Below are 24,489 nucleotides of genomic sequence, written 5' to 3' on the forward strand. Positions count from 1 at the left end.
ATTCAATGTAAATAAAACAAAGTATTGAAATACGATTTAAAAAAAAAAAGCCCACTTGAAACTCTGACCAACACAGAGAACAGCTACCAGAAATTAGGAAAGGACATTTCCCTTTTGGAGGCACCATAAGAGGAGAGGAAGCAAAGTGGAGGGAAGGAGGGAATGGGGGAGGGGGGAATTAGCCTAAGGGAGTAAAAATTAAGGACATTTGGTTCATTTTCTGCATCACAATGGATGTTTGTGACAAATCCCTCCTGGAGCTTGGTCTATTCAGCAGATGGTGAGCCCACTCTTCCCCCATCCCTGGGCTGAGGGGGGCTCCTCTGGGAGCCCACACCGCTATCTGCCTGTTGGCACAGGGAGAAATGCACGTCACCCATGCGTCAATGGAGTAGCTCTTGCAATCCAAGGATGGGAATTGTCTAGGGACTGAGTAAGGAATAAAGGGGTCTGGGAGATATATGTAGTCATAGTGGGCTGGCACATCTAGCAATATCTGGGCACAACCAACCCATTTAGTTCTGGAACAATGATCAAATAACTCTGTCTGGAAGGTGTATGTCAATTTACTTCCCAATGACCCTACTCATCATCTCTATTACTTTCCAAAATACAGCAACCTTCCCTGTCCACCATTCCCTACATGTGGGTTTCCCTGGCTAAAATTTAAGTTTCTTGAGGACAGGGACTGTCCTAGCTTCATATTTATAGCCAGTATTTAGAACATTTAACATGTTCAACCTTATTCTACCCTTCATGACCCCATTTGGGGTTTTCTTGGCAAAAATACTGAAGTGGTTTGCCATTTCCTTCTCCAGCTCATTTTACAGATGAGGAAGCTGAGGCAAACAGGGTGAAGTGACTTGTTCAGGGTCACAAAACTAATAAGTGTCTGGGATCAGGATTGAACTCAGGTCTTCCTGACTCCAGGCTCAGCATTCTTTGCACTATGGTAACACCTTCTGAGTCTTCTAAAGACCACAAGCAGCCCCAGTTGCACAACCTCCATTCTCAGCAGAACATCTTTAAAGTCCTTTGAATAAGAAAAAGTACATTAAGTGGGTTCTGCAGGTGCACCAATGGTATTCCCTAAAGACACAATCTTAGATTCCCAGGTGCAATCCTTTGATGCCAATAGATTAGGTAAATCAGCATTAAGTATGATTATTAATATGCTTCTCATCTCTGCCACCTGCATAACAAGTCATTTGTAGGAGTTTTCCAACAAGCCACCCATCGAGAATTGAATTAGCATCCATTTCAGAGGAACAGAGAGGGCATGGAAGAACTGGTAGGGTCCCTAGGAGAGGAAATGCAGCCCAGCTCCCTATCTGATGGGCACACATACAGTGGGCAAGGTCTGGATACTGAGTCAGCAGACCTGATCCCTGATCCCAGTTCTGCCACTAAAGAGCTGTGGAATCTTGAATGAGAGGTTACCTCACTTCTCTGGGCCTCAGTTTCCACAACTGTAAAATGGACCTCCAAGGTCTGTTTGATCTCTTAGTACATTAGTATGCCTTCCAAGGCTGTTCCAGTTCCAAACCCCACTATGATGTCTTTGAGAACTGGTTATTTGGATTCTTCAGAAAGACTTCTTGTGATGGGGAAGTCACCCCCTCCAAGAGCAGCTCTTTATTTATTTATTTGATTTTTAATTTGTGGAATAAAATAGGCAAGTTTATAGCATAGTATAATAAAAAAGATTGCATTTGAAACTACAAAACTATTGTGCATAGCCTGCCATTCCTTTTAAATATATAATAAAACAATCATGAAATTTTTCCCCTTTTTCCCCTCCCCATCTCACCCTACACTAGAAATGGCTACTATTAGACACAAATAGTATTATATTTGCAAAATAATTTTATACATATTTTTATTTATCAGTTATCTGACTGAAGATATGCCTTTCTTTATATGACATTTATTTCATTTATTCATTTATTTAATTTTCTGGGGAGGCAATCCAGGTTGAATGACTTGTCTAGAATCACATAGCTAGAGTTCAGTGTCTGAGGCTAGATTTGAACCCATCCTCCTGATTGCAGAGCTGGTACTCTATCTACTGTACCACCTAGCTGTGACTTTTATTTTTAATTCTAGTACAATTTTAATGGGCTGTTTACACTCCAGTGTGACTGGAATGAAGAGTTCATGGTAGAAGACAATAATTAAAACAGCTGGCATCTATATAGCACTTTAAAGTTGGCAAAACACTTTATGTATAGAAGAGGGTCCCAAAAGTCTTAGTACAGTCTTAAGCTTTATTGGCTCATTATTTAATTATTATTAATAACATTTCAGTACTAATAATTACATTATTAATTATTTTAACTCAATAGGGGTTTTTTTTAGGTTTTTGCAAGGCAATAGGGTTAAGTGGCTTGCCCAAGGCCACGCAGCTAGGTAATTATTAAGTGTCTGAGGCAGGATTTGAACTCAGCTACTCCTGACTCCAGGGTTGGTGCTCTATCCATTGTGACACCTAGCCACCCAACTCAATAGTTTTTAAACAACATTACTGTTATTGTTGAAAGCCTAGTGCAATGGATAGAGCACCAGTCCTGGAGTCAGAAGGATCTGAGTTCATAATTGCTTAGCTGTGTGATCTTGGGCAAGTCATTTAACCTCATTACCTTAAATAAATAATTTTTTTTAAAAAAAGAATGCATTCCATGATTAATATATAGTAATATTTATTTTTAAACCTCATTAATTATATATATAGATAGATTCTAATGTATAATTATTATATAGAATTAACTGTTTTTGCTATTAATAGTTTTTAATTAGTATTAAAAAGTAATTATCAATAGGATTTCAATAAGATATGAAAGCTTATAACATCCCTAAGACTTTGGGGATACTCTTTTTTATGATCTCATTTGATCCTCAAAACAACCCTGTGAGGTAAAGGCCTGGTGAGCTCAACTCAATGGTCCAGGGAACCATAGCCAAGAAGTGTTTAAGTCAGGATTTGAACTCATCTTTTGCATCTGGTCCTTATACAACCCTGAGATGGGGGCAGAGGAATAACCTGGAGAATGGTTGGAGAGCTGGCATCATAGTCAAAAGGATCAGCTTTACCTTCTGAAGCTGCCATCTCTTTGCTGGCAAGTTATTGAACCTCTCTGTACCCCAAGCACTGTAGAGAAGGTTCCAATATGACCTGGGGGAGGGAGTGCCCCATCAGGAGCTCCTGAAACTGTCTGGATCACTGGCTGGTGAACAAAGATTGGACTGGGGGGGCGGTCAGGGGAAAAATGTGGAGGGCCTGAATGCCAACTACTCTTGGGAGGCCTCCCAGGAATCCCTGATATCTCGACTTGAAGGAAATTATTTGGGTTCCTCGAACATCTGTCTTCTCATTTTCAAAATGGGACTGATAATACTTGTGCTACCAGCTTCACAGGATTATTGAAAAGAAAGCAGGGAGTAATTTATCTATCTGCCTATATCATCTATCTATCTATCATCTATCTATCTCTCTATCTATCATCCATCTATCTACCATCTACTACCTACCTATCTACCTATTTATTTCTCTCTCCCTCTACCTATCTCCTCTGTTTATCTATTCCATCCATCCATCCATCCATCCATTTCTCTGACTGTCTGTCTGTTTCTTCTATTACTTATCTATTTATCTCCTATTTCTATCTATCCATCTTCTATCCTATCCATCCATCCATCCATCTATCTATCTCTACCCCCAAGAAGCTCCCATTCTATCCAAGAATCCATATAGGAGATAATATGTATATAAATAAACATAACTTCTAATTCACGCTCAACTTTCCATTGGAATAATAGGTCTTTATAAATGCTAGACTGAGAATAATGTATACAATATTGTTCTGGCTAAACTCATTAGCTAACACAGATTCAGATAATTTTAGTGTCTGATCTTTTCCTTGCGACTTGGTTACCCATGTGAGCTTCTTCACAATTTCCTGAGTCTTCATGCAAAAGGAAAATTCATGAGTTCTTCCTCAGTCACCTGCTAAGTGTTGAAAGGAGATCATGTAATGAAGGATTCAGCAAGCCTGAAGAATGGCCTCCTAATTAAGGTCTATTTACAACCATCTCATTTTTCCCCGACTGAATGCAAAAAGACTACCTTGGGGTACCAGAATACTAAGCCTTTTTATAAAGTGAAATCACTAGCAGTATCTCTGAGACTGGGGGGGGGGGTAATGAAAATAAGTAATGCAAGTGGTTGAAGAGCAAATTATTTAGAAAAATAAAGGCTCTAAATGTTATTTGACACTTGAGATGAAGACTTGAAGAAGAAGAGACAACTGAGAGATTAGTCTGTTGGACAGTTTTTATGTGGGGGTCTTTAATGTCCCCATTATCCATGCCCCAAATGGTTCGATCAGTTTATGTCTTTCCTCTTTTGATAGATTGATACCTGATACATTTTTTTAGGCTTTTGCAAGGCAAATGGGGTTAAGTGGCTTGCCCAAGGCCACTCAGCTAGGTAATTATTAAGTGTCTGAGACCAGATTTGAACCCAGGTACTCCTGACTCCAGGGCCGGTGCTTTATCCACTGCGCCACCTAGCCGCCCCCTGATACATTATTTTTTAGACTACAGAAAATATGCTTGCTATTTTCTTCCAAACATAGGATCCTATGAACTTTTCCTCCTCTCATTAAGGGTCTTGTTTTTATCCCTTCTCCCCTCTCTCTGGCCCTTAGAATCTCACTAGTCTTATAGTTCATTCTTTCAGGGACAGACTCTATGGGCCTTCTCATAATTCAGGGGTTTTTAACTTGTGAACATTTGAAAAATATTTTGTTAACCACATTTCAATATATTTGGTTTTCTCACTTAAAAAATGTTATTCTATAGGAAACCTTGAGCTCATTTGTTAGATTTGCCTTTGCTATAGTAGAACTGAAAGAATGCTGGGGAACATCCCCCCCAAAAGATCACCCTTCCTCTCCCAAGGGACATTTGAACAGCTACAGTGGCCTTCTGACAAATACAGCTTCCTCTGTTGTCTACTCAATGAGATGTCTCATGATAAGAATCTTAGACGGGGCGGCTAGGTGGCGCAGTGGATAAAGCACCGGCCTTGGAGTCAGGAGTACCTGGGTTCAAATCTGGTCTCAGACACTTAATAATTACCTAGCTGAGTGGCCTTGGGCAAGCCACTTAACCCCATTTGCCTTGCAAAAAAAGTCTAAAAAAAAAAAAAGAATCTTAGGTTAGATAAGAGGTGAGTATAGTGTAGACCTTAGAAATCACCTTGCCCATTCCCTTCATTTCACAGTGAGGAAACTGAGGCCCACGGAGAGGAGGTGATTTGTTCACCATTACAAGGTTAGTCCAGAGAGCTGATAATATCATTTAGAAAATAAATAATAATAATAAATAAATTGTTGCTGTTGCTCAGTCACATCTGATTTTTCATGACCCTATTTGGGTATTTTTGGCCAAGATTCTGGAGTGGTTTACTGTTTCTTTCTCCAGTTCATTCTTTGTTGTTGATGATCAGTTATGTTTCAATTATTTCTGATTCTTTGTGACCCTGTTTGGGGTTGTCTTGGCAAAGATACTGAAGCCAACAGGATGAAGTGACTTGCCTAGGATCACACTGCTAGTTAAGTCTCTGAGTTTGCCATTTTCTTCTCCTGCTCATTTTACAGATGAGGATACCAAGGCAAACAAAGTAAGTTATCCAAGAACACACAGCTAATAAGTATCTGAGGTCAAATTTGAACTCAGGTCTTCCAGTTCCAGGTTCAGTTCTCCATTTGATATAACATTGTTCTCAAATTTTTTGTGTCTTTAACCCACTTGGAAATATGGTTAAGTCTATAGTCTATAGTCCCCTTCTTGAAATATAATCTCTAAATACTTAAAATAAAATACATAGAAATAGCAAGGAAACAATTACTTTGAAATAAAAATTTTCAAATTCACAGACCCCCTTTAACATCCCCCAGAATTGGGCAGTAGATAGAGCACTGGCCTTGGAGTCAGGAGGACAGGAGTTTTTGAATCCAATATCAGACACTTAATTACTAGCAATGTGACCTTGGACCCTGATTACCTCACAGACAGGGCCATCTCCAGTTGTCCTAATTCATATCTGGCCATTGGACCTAAATGGCTCTGGAGGAGAAAGTGAGGCCCGTGACTTAGCACAGCATCCCCCTATTCAAATCCAATTCACTTGCTTGTCATGGCATCACCTTTCTGATGTCATGGTCCTCTTTGAGAACAAAGGACAAATATCATCATCCCCCAGACTACTTGGACCTCTGTTCTAACACTAAAAGTTGCAAACAAGATGCCAGTCTATAATGGTATAGAGAGTTCCCTCATTCAAGAAGTTCCTATACCAATGAAATCACAGTTTCAATTCCTCCCTCCCTTTCACCTTGAATAACCAGTATCAAAAATGATTTTCATCATCTTCCATTACCATCCTTCCAACCTCCTATATCCCATGGCATAAGACTCTCCATAGAGCATCAAAACTACTCCCTAAATTAATTACACATTACTAGCAACTTTAAAAAAAAACTATTGATTGTTCTTTCACATTCTGTTTTATGGATATAGATGTCAAAAAAAAAAAAACAGGAAATGTTTGTTGATTTGAATTGAGTTGATTCAATAGTTTGATTTTAAAGGAAAATCATTCTTTCCCTTATGCACAGAATAAATTGATGCATGTTGCAGTTATTTTCTTGGCCCTGTCATCCTTTTCCTATGGGGCAGTGAATCCTGAACAATTCAAAGGGACATTCTTTACCTGAACAAGTTAACAAGCATTTCTGAAGCACTATGCTAAGCACTAGCGATAAAAAGAAAGACAAAAAACAGGCCTTGCCTTCAAAGGGCTTTCATTCTAATGGGGACAGAAGATACCAACAACTATTTATGGATAAGATATATACTGGACTAAATGGGGGGAGGTCATCTCAGAGGAAGGAATTAGCATTAAAGATGACCAGGAAAGCTCCTCCTTCTTGTAGAAGTTGGGATTTTAGGTGAAACCTGAAGGAAGCCAGAAGAAGAGATGAGGAGGAAAGCAGCTCCAGACATGGAAGGAAAACTGTTTATGGTTGGAGATGTCCATATGTACCAGGGTCACTAGTTTGGAAGACTGAAAAGGTAAAAAGTGGTCAGGTTACAAAGATGTATGGAAATATCTAGATCACTCTTCTCTGGGAGACAGGGGAGGTAAGTGAAAGAGAGAACAAAAGGTAGGTCAGTGAAAAAGAGGCTATGCATTCAGATCTCATCTGGAAAAACATTCTTTCTTAAAAGGTAGTTTGATGTGGCGGCTCTGGTTCTGCAGTAAGAAGACCAGAGTTCTAATCCTACTTCTGATAAGCATCGACTGTGTGACTTTGAACAAGTCATATACCATCCTGGGTCTCAGAGATCTCATGTGTAAAATGAGGGAGTTGGGCTTCATGGTCTATGAGGTTTCTTCTGATTCTAAAAAAGATACTCTTTAATCATCTCTTCCCCTGGCTCAGTTTCTTACTGACCTAGTTTCTGCCTTTTTCCCACTTACAATATACATATTTTTAAAAATATGGAGCTCCAGAATTATATGTGAAGTGGTGAGGGTAAGTTTTGCAGAGTAGGCTCTGCCAGGAATCAGATCAGATACTTGGGGGTGAATTGGAGATACCTCGAACCAACTCCCAAGCCAATTGTTAAATTTTGAGTGTGATCTTTTATATCTTGGAAATCAGACACAAATCAGTGTTTGGTTTATTTTTTATTGATTGTCTAGATATAAGAAAGCGCTGAATGAAACAATATAGATTCAACTTAAAAAAAGTAAGCCATCTTTTGGAGCATTTCCAGAAGGACATGGACAACAATGCAAGGGGGGAGAAGGACAGAGGTGTCTTCAGGCAGGTAAGACCCTGTCCGATTCTCTTTAAGGAAGTTAGGTGATACAGTGGAGAAAGAGGTAGATAGGTCTGTAGTCAGGAAGAGTTCAAATCTAATCTCAGACACTTACCAGCTGTGTGACCTTGGATGCGTTACCAGAGTAGTTGAAGATCAAATGAAACAATATTTGCAAAGTACTTAGCACATAGTAGGTAATACAAAAATAATTGTTCCCTTCTCCTCTAAGGTCTGAGAGGTTTTGGACTTTATTTGAAACAAACTACCCAGAGTCCTTTTCTGATCCTGACTTTGAAGGGGGCTTATGGATCACAGGAATCAAACAAGTTAGAAGATTCTGAGAAGCCATCGTGGGAGGACCAACCACCGTGACCTGATGAACAGAGAGAGAGAATGGCAAAGACCGGGCCAGAGGGACATAGGAAGCCAGGGTCTCCACCATCGGGAGATGGGCTGAGCATCATCGGGTATCACTATTCGCCTAAGGAAGGAGGCAAGCAAAGAAGAGCTTGGGACAGAATCTCAGGGCTGAATCTGGTAGGCAAAAGCAGGGCTGTGGCAGAGACTGCATTGTTTTGATTCCCCCTTGGCCCATCTCACATGCACTTTGGTTTCTGACTGGGTGGGGACTAATGGGATATGGAGAGGAAAAGGTAGAAACTCTCCCACCTGTCATCTGCCCTAGTTACTCCCTTGCTTTCCTAATGGAGAACAAGCTGGAGGTGAAATCATTTCTCTCTCTCTCTCTCTCTCTCTCTCTCTCTCTCTCTCTCTCTCTCTATCCCCTCCTTTGAAAGCCCCCATTTGGCCCCAGAAGAGCAGCTGGTAACTGGCTACAGCCCAGGCCCTGGGTTCACCCAGGACAGAGATCCTGGGAGGTCACTTCCTACAAAGGCCCAGCTCAGGGATCCTGAAGGATGGGAGCAGAAGATGCCAAAACTGAGGAACAGCAGTTGCAGTGATTATTATGCAAAGTTAATGTTGCTTCATGGTGGGAATGGTGGAAATGTCTTTCTTTCCTCCAATCTCTAGTCAGCTAGATTCAAGTGCAGTTTAATGAGGGACTCTGGGTGTGGAAAAGTAATTGGGAACAGGAAAGGCTGAGTTCAGCCTTACCATAAATTCATACTCAGAATGCATCCTGAAGAAAGAAACTATCTCAGCACCAGAGGTGCTGAGGATCATTCAGTCATTCAACAAACAGTGACTAAATACTTACTATAGGTAGAGACAATATGACATAATGAACAAGGACAAGAAGAGTTTACCTGTCTCGTGTCCTTGCCAACCATTCACTGGTACCATCTCCACTCACATCACCTTCGATCTGTTGTGCATGTTTCTTTGTATGTATATGTTTTCTCCATTACAATGTAAGGTCTTTGTGGGCAAGAACAATAGCCTGGAACCAGACAGCCCAATGTAAAAGACCTACATTAACAAAATGGATAACCCCTGCCCTTAGGGAGGATGCTCTTTATGTCTTTCTCTGTTTTATATATGGGCTCTGTAGAGGTAGTTATTCTGGGTCCATAGGTATTGGTACCCAGAAGAAGGACTCTGGATGAAGCAATCATTTGGATGTTCCCAGCATCATTGAATCTCCTCCAGCAAGGATCATACTATCTTGTTTTTTTTTAAAGCAATAGGGTTAAGTGACTTGCCCAAGGTCACACAGCTAGACAATTATTAAGTATCTGAGACTGAATTTGAACTCAGGTCTCTGGATTTTAGGGCCGGTTCTTTTCCACTGTGCCACCTAGCTTAAAAGTCTACAGTGGTCCAAATGAACCATTACTTCAAGATAGAGAACAATGGCAAAGGGACGTCTTAAAATACATATCAGAGCACAATTATGTATATTGTCTCCCTTAAAAGAAGAGAAAGAACAAACTAGTCCCTGGAAAAGAACCTGTCCTGTAGGTAGCTAGGAGCACAGTGTATAGGGTGCTGCACCCAGGGTCAGGAAGACCAGTGTTCAATTTTAACCTCAGACCCTCAGCAATTCCCTTAACCTCTTTTTGCCTCAGTTTCCTCATCTGTAAAATAGGGATAATAAAAATATCACCTACTTGCCAGATGTTATCATAATGTGCCTAAAGCATTTTGAAAACCTTAAAGCATTATATAAATGGTAGCTTTTAGTAGTTTAAAAAGACATTTTGAATCTAAACACAAATGATTCTTTGATTAGCCATTATTTTAAAATATATTCTGCAATTCTTTCCACCCTTTCATTAAGAAAAAAAGAACTGAAGGAGAGGGTCAATTTTCAATGGTTGGTCACCATGCTTTCCTTATATTTCAGAAGAAATGAGCATCCCCAGGGGAAATGTTGGGAATAACAAAGTAAGTTTGATTAGAATAATGTCTCACTTCACTGAAATGCATATTTAAATTAGCAAGGCATTCTCTCTCCCAAAGCATCTGGTCTCCAGAGAACCACTAACAGAGAGACCCAGTGAGTGTCACCTGATGAAAGAAAAATGCAGCTGAATTATAAAATATAATAGCCATAAGTTGAAAAGCTAAATTATATAATAGATAAAGTTTGATCTCTGAGTCAGAAATAAATTTCATGGTTCATATGTGTATCTGTAACACTGAACTAAGCAGAACTCATAAAATAATATATATACAATGAATATAATGTTGCAAGAGGATGGAAAAGAAATCATGAAACCAAAACTGATCTCTGTGAAATTATAATTGTTCAGTTTGTGTGTGTGTGTGTGTGTGTATAATACACAAATGTATAATTATATGGGTCTATATCTCTATGCATGTATAAATGCACATATAGGCAATAGCAATCCACATTTTATGCAGACATGTTTGTATATTCATAATTCTGTATAGTTCTATTTATACATGTATTCATTACACATTCACACATGTAATATGTAAATATATCTTATGTGTGTTTACATCTATGCATATTACCTATTTCTATATGAACATAATAATATGGCTCTGCCTATATATTTCTATTTCATGTGTGTATATAAGAGTGTCTTCTGGTCTATATAAAAATATGTGTGTATATAGGAATGTGTTCATATATACTCACATATACACTACAAAAGAAAATTGAAGGGAACCCAGAATTAAAGAAGGAAAGTTCAAACAGGATTGCCTTCAGGAAACTACAAAGGTCATTTGATGTTCCCAAGCCTTCTCACCCTAAATAAATGCCCATCTAAAATTATTGCTATTTTTTTTGTGTAGGGTATTTTTTTGGTTTTTGCAAGGCAATGAGGTTAAGTGGCTAGCCCAAGGCCACACAGCTAGGTAATTATTAAGTGTCTAAGGCTGGATTTGAGCTCAGGTCCTCTTGACTCCAGGACTGGTGCTCTATCCACTGCACCACCTAGTCTCCCTGCTATTTTTTTGCTAAAATCACATTTCCTATATATTCATATATAGATATAGATATATTTAGATAGATAGATATGTATGTATGTATGTATGTATGTATTTGTGTATATGACTCTCCCATTGCCTCTCCCAAGAAGTCATCCTTGGGATGGAGCACTAAAGAGAAAAAAAAATAATCAACATATGAGAAAAAGTGTGACATTGCAATAGTTCACAACCTTTTCAGAGAAAGATGGAGGTACCTTCTCAATGTTTCTTCTTCGGGGTCAAACTGGGTCATTATAATTTCACAGTTCAGTTTTAGTTTTGTGGTTTCTTTTCCATCCTCTTGCAACCTTATATTCACTGTATATATTGTTTTATGGATTTTGTTTAGATCAGTTTGTAACAGTCTTTCCAGGGTTCCCTGTAATTTTTACATTCATCATTTCCAGGTGATGGTCTCAAGGTGTCAAAATGTCAGAGCCTCAGACCAGAAATCAAAAAGACCTGAGTTCAAATCTTTATTCAAGTAGTCCGTTAGCCTCTTTCAATTTTAAAATAGGGCTAATATCACCTATCTCAATATTCCTAACATATCTTTCTTTGTTTATTCTATTCATCACTTCTAGAGGATGGCCTCTAGGTAGCATGGTGGAGAGAGCTCTGCCCTTGATTCAGGAAGATGAGTTAGCATCCTCCCTAGACCTCTCTCACCCTTTTTCCTCATCTGTAAAATGGGATAATGCTCATCTCACAGTGAAGACCAAAGGAGACTTTATATACGCATATGTGTGTAGATGGATAGATGATAGATAGATGGATGGATAGATAGATATGATGATGATGACAGTGATGATGAGGACGTTTTGCCCTCTGTTCTTGAAGAAGACCATGACAAGAGGGGAAATGATGTCATGACATGCAAGTGAATTGGATTTGAGTGACTGGATGCTGTGCTAACTCACCAAGCTCACTTTCTCCCCAGAATCATCTGGGTCCAGGAGCCAGATACGAATCAGGATGACTGGAGATGGTCTTGGATGTGAGGAAATCAGGGTTAAGTGACTTGCCCAAGGTCACACAGCTAATAAGCATCAAGTGTCTGAGACTGGATTCAAACTCCCATCCTCCTGACTCCCAAGTCCAATGCTCTATCCACTGAGCTACCTAACTCTCTCTCTCTCTCTCTCTCTCTCTCTCTCTCTCTCTCTATATATATATATATATATATATATATATATATACACACACACACACATATACATATATAAATACACATATACATATAATCTGTATAATCTTATGTATATTTATATACATATATATGAAAAGTGACCAGGGCAGACTATAACTACCTGGCCACCTTCCTGGACACCAATGCCTGTCTTAAAGGAGGTTGATGGCAGTACTTTTTTGCTGGAGCAAAGAACTGGAAATACAGTGGATGGATGTCCATCCTAGGGACACTTAGTTCTTGCACAGTGACAGGAAAGCCCAGTCCTGAAGTCAAGAGGAACTGACTTCAGATTCTACCTCAGATACTCCATGGCTATGAGTTCCTAAACATGTCATTTAGCCTCTGTTTGCTTCAGTTCCCTCAAGTAAAATGGGCATAAAACCAGCCCCCACCTCTTAGGGTTGTTGTGAGGATCAAATTGGGATAATAATTATAAGGTATTCAGCACAGTGCCTATCACATTATAATTTTTAAATAGATGTTTATATAACATATATATAAAATTTTTATTTATAAATTATTAAATTTATAAATAAGTATGTATAATTCTAGATATAACAATTAGCATATAATTGTTTACAAATATATAATAAATCACTTTTGTACATACATGCATAACTATATAATATTTCAATTTTGTACAGTTGTCCAATGGCATTCCAATCCTATGTAACTCCAAGGACCTTTGTCCATAGAATTTTGTTGGCAAAGATATCTGAGTGGTTTGTCATCTCCTTCTCCAGTGTGTCCCCATTAGAGTCAAGTAAGGATTAAGTGATTTGCCCAGTGTCACACAGCTAGTAAATATTTGAGGCTGGATTTAAACTCAAATCTTCCTGATTTGAGGCCCAGTCCTCTATCCACTGTACCACCTAACTGCCTCAATATATTAATTAGAGAATGGTAAAGAAATCGTAGGAAATGAATGGCAGACTATTACTGTCTCATGAGAAAAACGAATATGAAGAATTCTGAGAGGCATGGGATGAACAAGATGAACTGATACAGAAGCAAAACCAGGAGAACATTCAACATGAAGTCCATGATATTATAAAGGAAAATAAGACTGAATGATCTCAGAATTTGGATCCATACAGTAACTAATGATGATTGATGGTGAATCAGGACTCTTAGCAAAGAACTGATAGACTACAGCTGTGGAATGAGACCCCCCCACCTGCTCTCTGTTCCACCCAATTAACTGATTTGTTTTCCTTAAATGAATTTCAGTTAAAAGGGAATAATCTCACTGGAGTCAGGAGTACCTGGGTTCAAATCCGGCCTCAGACACTTAATAATTACCTAGCTGTGTGGCCTTGGGCAAGCCACTTAACCCCGTTTGCCTTGCAAAAACCTAAAAAAAAAAAAAAGGGAATAATCTCTTAGGAGGGGACTAGTCTGTGGGGAATGATAGCAATTTAAAAAGGCACACCAATAAAATGCATTAAAAGGAAAGAGTATCTGTATATACAAGGGCTGAAGACTCCAGTTTTGTCATTCCCTATCACTATACACCCTCAATTATCAGAGTGAACCAGGATAAAATTAGCCTTTAAGGCAGTTAGATGGACCCTGAGTCAAGAAGCCCTGAGTTTGAATCTCCCCTCCCAAACTCATTTAGTTGTGTGACCTTGCATTGCATTAACCTCTCTCAGCCTCAGTTTTCCCATCTGAAAAAATGGGGTAAAAACAATAGCATGGGGCGGCTAGGTGGCATAGTGGATAAAGCACCAGCCTTGGAGTCAGGTGTACCTGGGTTCAAATTCGGTCTCAGACACTTAATAATTACCCAGCTGTGTGGCCTTGGACAAGCCACTTAACCCCATTTGCCTTGCAAAAACTAAAAAAAAAAAAAAAAAAAAAAACACAAAAAAAATCAATAGCATCTACCACATATGATTCCTATCAAATGAGATGACGTATGAAAAATACTTTGTAGACTTAAAGTGTTATATAATCCCAAGTTATGTAATTTTCTGGCAATGCATTTACTATCTTTCCATTTTCTTTTTCAAATCCTTAAGGCCTGAGATAAAGAGAGTCTGGGGAGCTTTGATTCAGATCTCACAAAATGGCATCTAAGAACTCATCATGGGGAGTCTCTATTATTGAATTTGGAGGAGGCAGGGAGTTCCAGCTTCTGCCTCACCAAAGGTTCTTTTCCAAGAAATTTATGTACAACTGAAATCAAGGAACAGTGACTCCCCACAGATTCTGGTAGAACCTGCAGGGTCTCTAACCATAAAGGCTGTCACACCAATAAAAAGTGAAAAATGAAAAATCTCTGTAGCCTAGCAGCAATATTCAGGTAGCAGTGGTATTTGGGGTACAGGTCAGAAAGTTCTCATCTTAAGAAAGGGTGAGTCACAAGCATCAAGGCTGATGGCTGATTCTTCATGTTCCCATTAAGTGAGAATTTTAAAAAAATGTATTCCCAAATTAACTGCTTCAAGTTGTAGCCAAAATGAGATTCAAGTTATAAGTTTTAGATCTCTTTCCAAGTTGTAGGCAAAGTGAGACTCAAATTCTAAGTATTAGATCTCTTTCCTGTCACTTTTCCCCCTTGGAAACCCCTTGAATATTCCTTTTCACCCTTAAATATCATGATCTAGCTATAGACAGAATTATTGATTTAGAGTTGGAAGAAAGCTCAGAAAGGAGGAAGGAACAATCATTTACTAAGTTTCTACTGTGGGTCAGGCACTGTTTTGCAAATGTTTTTTCATTTAGTTCTCATAAAAACTCTGGGAGGTATTGTTATCTCCATTTTACACCAAAGCAAACAGAGATTAAATGACTTGCCCAGGGCCACACAACTAGTAAGTATAATCGGGTCACCTTGGTTGCCAATATGCTGTCCAGCTCCTTCATTTTATGGATGAGGAAACTGAAACTTAGAGAGGTTGGGCAAATGACTTGCCCAGGGTCCCATGATAATTAACATATGTACTTACAGCCAGATTTGAACTTCAGTCTATCCTGACTCTAAGTACAGTGCCCTATTCATATACACTACTCTTCAAATACAAATGGATCACAGAGGTAACCTCCTGCCCCCCCAAACCAAGAGCCCGATGGCCAAGCCAGGCCACCATAAATGGGTCAAGAGGACCGGATTCTATGTGACTATTTAAGGCAATGGGGTTAAGTGACTTGCCAAAGATCACACAGCTAGGCAATCATTAATCACACAGAAACTAAACCTCAGAGTGTCGACAGGAGGGCAAAGTTAGTTTCTTTCCACAGCAACCACTTACCTCTGGTTTCCTCTTTGACTAAAAAAAAAAAAAAAAAAATTCTGACTTTCTTTCATCAAGACAGAAGTATGAAAATAGACTCTTAACATATACAAATCTTTGGTTTTTACTTCCCTTATAAAAGCCTAGTGCACTCTGTGGGACCATAGCCTAAAGCTGCTTTATAAAAGGTCAAATACATTAACAGGATGTTTCATAGTCTCTTAAAATAATCACTCACTGCCATTTCTAATCTTTTAATGTCAACACCAGAAAATTTAAAGGGACAGAACAATGAATATTTTATTTCTTTCATGTGTGCATCAGATCGGTAGCCTTCTTCTGACATTTTTCCTTTGAGTGAAGGTTTTAATAGCCTCTCTAGAAGGCTAAAAAAAAAAAAAAAAAACCCAAACCCCCAAAACAAAGCTGGTCAAATCAGCTATCCAATAGAAGGAGGTCAGTAAAAAAAGCTTACCTCCAAAGAAACTCAGCATGAACTCCAAGGTCATACAGAAATCCCCCATAGTCAACCAATAATTGGAATTGGAATGGAATTGGAAAGCCTGGCTTTGAATACTAGTTCTACTAATGACTCTTTATGTAATAACGACCTTGAGAAAAATCACTTAAACTCTCTAGGACTCGATTTTCTTATGTATAAAAAGGTTTGAACCATCAGCTGGCCTCTAAAACCTCTTGTAATTCTTAAATCTGCAATCCTATTAATCATATGAAGAAGATACTGTGCTAAGTACTGGAGGAACCGAGATAAAAATCAAGCAGTCCCTGACCTCAAGGAACTTATAGTCTATCAAGGGAGATATGTACACATATAAAGTATAGAGATAGAGATAGAGATAGAGATAGAGATAGAGATAGAGATAGAGATACACATAGATGTACACACCAAGGGAGACATGTGCATATATATATATATAAACATATAACCAAAATTACAAGGCAATTTTCCAGAGGAGGAGCTTGACATTGGGAAATGTTCATGTAGGTAATGAAATAGAACTTTCTCTTCATTTCTCCTTTTTTATTCCCTCCTTCCTTTTTTCTGTTTTCCTTTCTCTTTCTTCCACCTCTTTTCTTCCTGGCTTCCATTCTTTCTTCCCTTTCTTCCATCCTTTCCTCTCTCCTTGCTCCCAGTACAACATATCACCTTGTACTTTGTTGTTATTTCAGTCATGTCTGACTCTTTGTGACCTCAGTTGGAATTTTTCTGGCAAAGATATTAGAGTGGTTCCTTCTCCAACTCATTTTACAGATGAGAAAGTTGAGGCAAGGTGTTAGGTGACTTGCCCTGGATCACACAGTAAGTGTCTAGATAAAGATTTGAACACTGGAAAATGGCCTGCCACTCTATCTACTGCATCTCTGCTTCTATGTCTATATATATCTACATCTACGTCTGTGTCTGTGTCTGTGTCTGTGTCTGTGTCTGTATCTAGGTCTGTGTCCATGTCTGTGTCTATATTGTCTATAAATACCATATAAATAAATAAATATATATATATATATAAACACAGGTATGTGAAAATATATATGCATGTATATTTATGTAAATGTGCATATGTATGTATATATACATATATATATATATATATATATATATATATGTATATATACATACCCTCCAAAAATAGATAAAAGCTAATTTGTTGGGGGGGAGGGGGGGAGTAGCTGGAGATCATAAAAGGTTTCATGTAGAAAGAGGCACTTACTCGATCCTTGAAGGAATTTAGAGATTCTAAGAGGTTGGGGTGAGGCAATATTAAATTATAATCATGGGAGTTAACCAAAGAATAAAAAAGGGTCTGAGACAATGCTTTGGAGTATGCCCACACACAATATGTAGGAGGATGAGGATGATCAAACAAAAATGATGGAGTCATCAGGAAGGGAAAAAAAAAACAAGAAAGAGAAGTGCTATGGGAGTCAAGGGAGGAAGTGGTATCCCAGAAAAGGGGGTGGCTGACAGTGACAAGCACGGCAGAGAAGGGGGCCAGACTTGAGAAAGAGGCATTATTATTATCCCTAGTCCACCAGCAGACCCCATGAAATATCATCAGCTGTTTCTGAATAAACAAGATGTTCATTCAGACCATCTTTTGGGTGGCAGAGAGTGGGAGGGGGGTACTGGTGCCACATTCCATAGGAATAATGTTATTAATAGACAACAGTTGGACAACATCAGAACAGCATCTGGTTAGAATCTTTTCCGGTCTTTTGGAAACCATTGGTTGGGCCAGTGGGATGTTGCGAGGACTGTTTCTCCTTTGGGCTTTATTATCACATACAGTCTTGCACTGATATGAAAATGGCATATGCATATGAGTCCTGTCACCCAAGTATATATACATATATATATATACAAAAGTATATTTATAGAGATATAAAAACACATGTACATAAAAATGATGAATATGTATGATATATGATGAATATACATACAAGTTAAGCATTAGATATATGAAGAGAAAAGTAAATAAAAAGAGAAAAATTTTAAAAAATAACTTCTCCCTGGAGGCAGCTAGGTGACGCAGTGGCTAGAGTACCAGCCCTGGAGTCAGGAGTACCTGAGTTCAAATCCAACCTCAAACACTTAATAATTACCTAGCTGTGTGATCTTGGGCAAATCACTTAACCCCATTGCCTTGCAAAAACCATAAATGAATGAGTGAATAAATAAATAGACAAACAAATAAACAAATGAATGAATGGATAAACAAACAACTCCCTTAAAAACAAATGCTTCCATTTGGGTTATATTAAGCCTGGGGAAAAACAATGGTATCTCTCTCACTGTGTCTCTTTCTCTCCTTCTGTCTGTCTCTGTTTCTCTGCTTCTTTCTTTGTCTGTCTCTCTCTGTTTCTTTCTCTCCATGTTTCTCTGTATCTTCTTGCCTCTCCATCTCCCTTTCTACCTCTTTTCCCCCTCACTCTCCCCATTCTCTGTCTCCCTCACTCTCCCCTTTCTCTGTCTCTTTGTCTCTTTCTGTCTTTACGTCTCTGTCTCCGTCTGTCTCTCTAGCTGTCTCTCCCTCCTCTGTCTGTCAGTGTTTCTGTCTGCCTCCCTCTCCATTTCCCTTTCACCCTCTCTTTCTCTCTCTCTCTATTAGGTATTAACATCAATATAAATATATGTGTATATGAAATAGATCCCCATCCTGTAGGTCTTAAAAGTAAGCTCATATCATTCACAGGGGAACCATGTATTGGTTGGGGGAGGAATATGAACTGGCTAAAAAATTGATTTCCATCTTTTCCCTTACTCCAGTGTGGAAGAAGAAATGAGTCTCAGTACACATAAAAGCATCAATTTTGGGGACTGGAAGATTCCTTAGAGATACAAAATCCATCTTCCTCATGTTATAAATGGTTCCCTTATGATTTTTGAGGAGTAACTTGCCAAAGCCTAGTTAGCAGTGGAGCTGGGAATAGAAACTGAGTTTCTAGACTCCTAAGTCCCTTCCTTTTTCCTTAAGCATGCTCCATTCATAATGTATAGGAGAAGGTTAAGGAAGGGACTTTGCAAAAGCAAGCTCTACTGACCTTAAATTGGCCCCACAATCCTCAGCTCCTTCTCAGAGGTATCCTTAGAGGACTCAACTAGCAGCAGGCTTTATAGTAAATTATTCTCTCTTCTCCCTCTCTGCCTTTTCTGTTCCTTTTTTCTTCCTTTTTTTCTCCCTTTTCTTCTCATCTTCTTCTTCCCCTTCCCTTCTACTGTTTTGCTTTCTACTTCTGCTTCCCTTGACATTTCTTCTCTTTTCCCCTCTCTTCCCACCTTCTTCTCTGAGGTCCCTTTAGAGCTAACTCTATGATCCTAGAATCTCTGGGCATATCCCTTCACTTTTATGGGCTTCAGGAAATTCTCCAAGACCCAACCACCAAGTAACAGATGGGTGACACTTTTGATGATGGATATTCCAAAATCTATTTTTTTATTTTATTCATTTAAGACAATGGGATTAAATGACTTGCCAAAGGTCACACAGTAGGCAGGTTTTGAACTCAGGTCTTCCTGATTCCATGGCTAGTGCTCTATCCACTGCTCCACCCAGCTGCCCAGGGTATCCATAATTTGATTAAATCAAGGTGTATGACTGCTGAGATTATCAGTCCTGGAAGAATTACTGCATTGGCCTTGTTTCTTATTTAGCAAAATCATTTCCATCAAATCCCAATGAGTGATTATATGATGTTAAAACAGAAATTTATCACGGTTACATCCACAAATCTCCCTGCCTTTAAAATACAAATATTCTTCCAAGGGAGGAAGGCTGTCAATAGCTATTTTCCTCAATAGGGGCTACAGGAAATATTTTGCTATTGTTGTTCTAGGGAGGGAAAAATATAATCACAGAGGACATAAATGGGATTTATTTCTGATTTATTAGCCTAGGAACTCTTAACAGTTTCCATCTTGCTAGTCCCTTTGGGTCTCTGGAGAAAAATAACAGAGGAGGAAGCAGCTGGTGGTGTCAACAACATTTAGATGCTTTTATCCAAAACACCAGGAATGCTACTATTGTGTCATGGGGATATTTGAAATCCCACTGAAAGTGCTACAGGTGATAGTTTGCTTACTTGTGGGGCTCATTTTTCCAATTAAATTATACTCCCCCCCTTCAATTGCCACGAGGAAGACAAAGTTTAAAAACAGTTGTCTGGGAGTGGGAACAAAGGAAAGAAAACTTGTAGTCTGTGCCTTTAAATGTGTAGTGGAAAGAATACTGTAGGTGGGGTTTGAAGACCCAAGTTCAAGTTCTGCCATGGACACATATCATATGTGTCCTTAAGCAAGAGAATTAAGCTGCTCAGACCCCAGGGAAGTCTCTATGACTATATTTTGCAAATCATTTGATGCCCCACCCCCCCACCACCATTCCACAGATTTATTTTGTACTTGATTTGTATTTCCCTATATATGTACCTATTGTTTCTCCCTTATAAAATGTATACTCCTTGAGGGCAGGGACCATTTCATTTTTGTCTTTTGCCTCTTCCATGTCCAGGACAGTGATCAGCACATAGCAGCCATCTAATGAATGTATGTTGAAATTGAAAATTCAGTCACTAAAAAGATAAGAGGTAAGGGAACACACATTTATTAATCACATGCCAAATACTATGCTAAGCAATTTACAGATTTGAGTCTAATAGCAACCTTATTTTTTTAACCATTGTTGTTCAATCATTTCAATTGTGTCCAACTGTTTGTGGCATCATTTAGGGTTTTTTTTGGTAAAGGTACTAGAGAGCTTTGCCATTTCCTTCTCCAACTCATTTTACCAATGTGGAAACTGAGGCAAATAGTATTAAGTAACTTGCCCAGGGTCACACAACTAAATAAATATCTGAGGTCAAATTTGAAGTCAGGTCTTCCTAACTCCAGGTTTGGCACTCTATCCACTGCACCACCCAGCTGCCCCAACAACCCTATGGGGGTAGATTCTATCTCAAATTTGCAATTGAAGAAACTGAGTCAGAGGTTGAATGACTTGCCCTGGGTCTCACAGCTAGTAAAGGTTTAAATCCAGATTTCAACTCAGATCTTCCCAACTTGAGATCTATTTACTGCACCACTTGATTGCCCTAGGGAGCCAGGCTAAACAAGTCACCTAGAGAACTTCTTTCCTAGGGGGAAACTTTTGAATATTAATTCCACCAGCTAATAAACCCCCCAACTTGATAAAGGTAAATTTCTAGCCCTTGTTAACAAATGAGTCCTAATGAGAATCTTTTTTTTTTAGAGTTTTCTTTTTTTTTGCAAGGCAAATGGGGTTAAGTGGCTCGCCCAAGGCCACACAGCTAGGTATTTAGTAAGTGTCTGAGACCGGATTTGAACCCAGGTACTCCTGACTCCAGGGCCGTTGCTTCATCCACTACACCACCTAGCCGGCCCGCTGATGAGAATCTTGAAAGGTACTATTGTACCTACAATTCCTCTAGTCTTGATACATTCACCACAAATTATTTTGCACTATCACTCGCTAGATTTGAGTCTTATCTTCCTTCTAAAACATAAAGCTCAAAGTGCCTGGCTCATAGAACATAATAAAAGCTCCCCCCCACCATTAATTTAGGAAGCTAGGGCTTATATCTTATCAAAGCTCCAACCCTTAGCACCCAGAAGAGCACTCTGGAAGCCGGAGGTACCTAACATACTCAGAGTAATTGAAATGATCATAGCTTAGCTTTGTTTCATTCTTTATGCTTCTATCTCCCTTAGCTCCTAACACAGTGGTTGGTATGGACTGGGTGTTTAATAAGTGTTCACTGTTGATTGACAGCTTACTTCCTTTAGACCTTCTAAGTTGTCTTGGGATGCAAAAAATTGTTTCATCCTGTTCCCTTATAGGTTCTACTCTTCCAGAATTTGTTTTGAGACAATATTTAAAGTTGTTTAGAGGGGCATAGGGGAGAACTTGAGCAAAAATCGGTTTTTTTCTCCACCATTTTGACTTTGCCCTCATAGCTTACTTCAGAAGGTTTTGCTTTGAAGGTCAACCTGAAGGTTGATACAAACTGTGATTCACAAAATCCTCACCACCTTAGTGGTTCCCTAATATACTCATAGTAATATGAAATGATCACAGTTAACCCTCTGGGTTCCCAGAGAGATGAACTTTATCCACAATATGAAAATTCTATTCAAATTTTTCAAATAATTTGAAGCCTAAATTACTAGAGACAGATCCCATCACACTAAGGGTCTTCATGAGGGATAATTCTGGACAGAATTGGAAGGAAGATAAAGGAAGTCATTTCCTGTAGCACTGTATCATTCCCCAGTCTTCTCTTCCCTTTGCTGGTGTTACCCATTCCAGGGGCCAATTGTCTTCAAGGGTTCCCTACCTAAACTTAACCCTCACCTTCTTGAACTACCTAGAAACATTTTATGCTTAACACTCCCTTCTAATCCTTTTACTTTTATTACTAGACTCAAAACTAGAAAGGATCCTATTCTGGTATCTTATAAATGTATGGAAATTAAGACCCAAGATGCCATGTGACTTTCCCAAGGTAACTCAGGTGGTGGAGCAAAAGTCCAAAACCAGGTCCTGTCTTATTGAGTGCCCTGTCCACTAAACCACAATATTTTCTGTGATTCCTTTCTGCAGGGTCCTGCTCTCTGAAAAAGAGTTCCTGCTGATGTGTGATGTGATATATGCCAGTGAGCCAACATGTTGTATTTCTAAGGTATATTACAGGGACAACTTCAAACTGATGCCTTCACTCAGAGTAGGATCCCCATTGGGAATTTCAGGCAATGTGTCTGGCCTATGGACAGAGCTGTAACTAAAAATCTTTGTAGCTGAGACAAGGGAAGGGGAACCAAAGAGTAGAACTGGGGACCAGTGTGAGGGAAGAGTGGGGGGTCACTCCTTTGGGATGTGATGAGTCAGGTTTTCCAGGATACTTTGAGGGGGAGCAGGCTGAACTGAGGACTAGAAATGCAGCCTCCCCGGGAGAGGAAATTTATACGAAGATAATGTGGTAAGTATTCTCTAAATTTCATCATCCAGAGGCAAAGTCTCAGGGTACCACCTTAGTTATACCTCTGCCTATGAGGTATACAAAAGCAAATGCCACCAGTCCCATATTTACCTACTGATCTACCTGCCAACATGAGGTTACAAAGTTCAGATCAAGGTTTCATCTTTTGAGTTAGCCTTACTGCCAGAAATGATTCAGTGATTTATACTTTTGGTCCTAACTATAGAAAAGGGTCTTGAAATCTAACATGTTCTAAGGAAGATCTCTATCATAGAGATCCATGGGGTTATTGTCAAAACAGAAAGGCATTTCTACTCAGAAAGACAACAAATGACTCATGAGAGCAAAAGATCTCCTCTCAGATATACGTCATCACATCTTGGCAAAAACATCCAAAGTGGTGGACATCTATCTGATGGGCAGTCCTCTAGATCTGTCTATGTGGTGACACCAGAGTAGTCAAGCAAGGACAAGTTACAGGTTCTGGTCCATGACCAAAGAAGACACATTAAGAACTAGAGTTTGTATTATTAATAGTATAGCTCAGAGGAGCTGGTCCCTAGATCAGGAAGACCTAGGTTCAGTCCTATCTCTGAAATATATTGGATGGGGAACCTAAGGCATGACCACAAAAATTTCAAAGATGACCAGTCACTGAGAAGATGTTGATCTACATTGTTAGGAGGGTTTTCTTATCAGAAACAAGATATAGGTATGATCTTGAGCACATCTCAACCTCCTTGGGACTTAGTTTTCTCATTACAAAATTGATAATTTAGACTAGAAGAACCCTTCCAGTACCAAATCCAGGATTCTGTGATACTCTCAGCCTCAATTTCCTCATCTCAAAATACAATAGGATTGAGCTAGATGACCCCCAAGGTTCTTTCTCATCCTTAATAATTAGCCTTGTGATTCAGATCTATCATTCTCCTACCAGGCTTTTCCTCTGATCATGGTGTGACAATGACCTTGGGTTCCTGAAGGTCATGTCAACAGAACATGAGCTCTAACAGTTCCTACCAAGCCAGAAGGATTCACTGTACATGGCTTTGTGGTGGACCATATCAGTCATACTGGACTGGACCAGCCTCTCTCAGTTTTAAGTGGTCAATCACCAGTTTAGCCAAGCATGAGAAATTCTTGGACCACAGCAATTCACAAAGACCCTCTCTTAGGTCATAGGAGAGATTCTACCATTTTTAGGTAAGGGAGAACCTACACTTAAACAAATCATGAAGTCTTGAA

General features: G+C 39.1%; 1 long non-coding RNA gene across 1 annotated transcript; it reads left to right on the forward strand.

Moving 5' to 3' along the window:
- The first annotated feature begins 290 nt into the window (after positions 1-290).
- On the forward strand, positions 291-24,489 carry LOC141515208 (uncharacterized). Its single transcript, XR_012476249.1, has 5 exons — positions 291-433; positions 8,123-8,430; positions 20,757-20,832; positions 22,866-22,944; positions 24,182-24,489. It is a non-coding gene; the product is annotated as an uncharacterized LOC141515208 (long non-coding RNA).

The sequence above is a fragment of the Macrotis lagotis genome, chromosome 2 (assembly GCF_037893015.1).
Source record: "Macrotis lagotis isolate mMagLag1 chromosome 2, bilby.v1.9.chrom.fasta, whole genome shotgun sequence".
In the NCBI taxonomy this organism is placed as follows: Eukaryota; Metazoa; Chordata; class Mammalia; order Peramelemorphia; family Peramelidae; genus Macrotis; species Macrotis lagotis.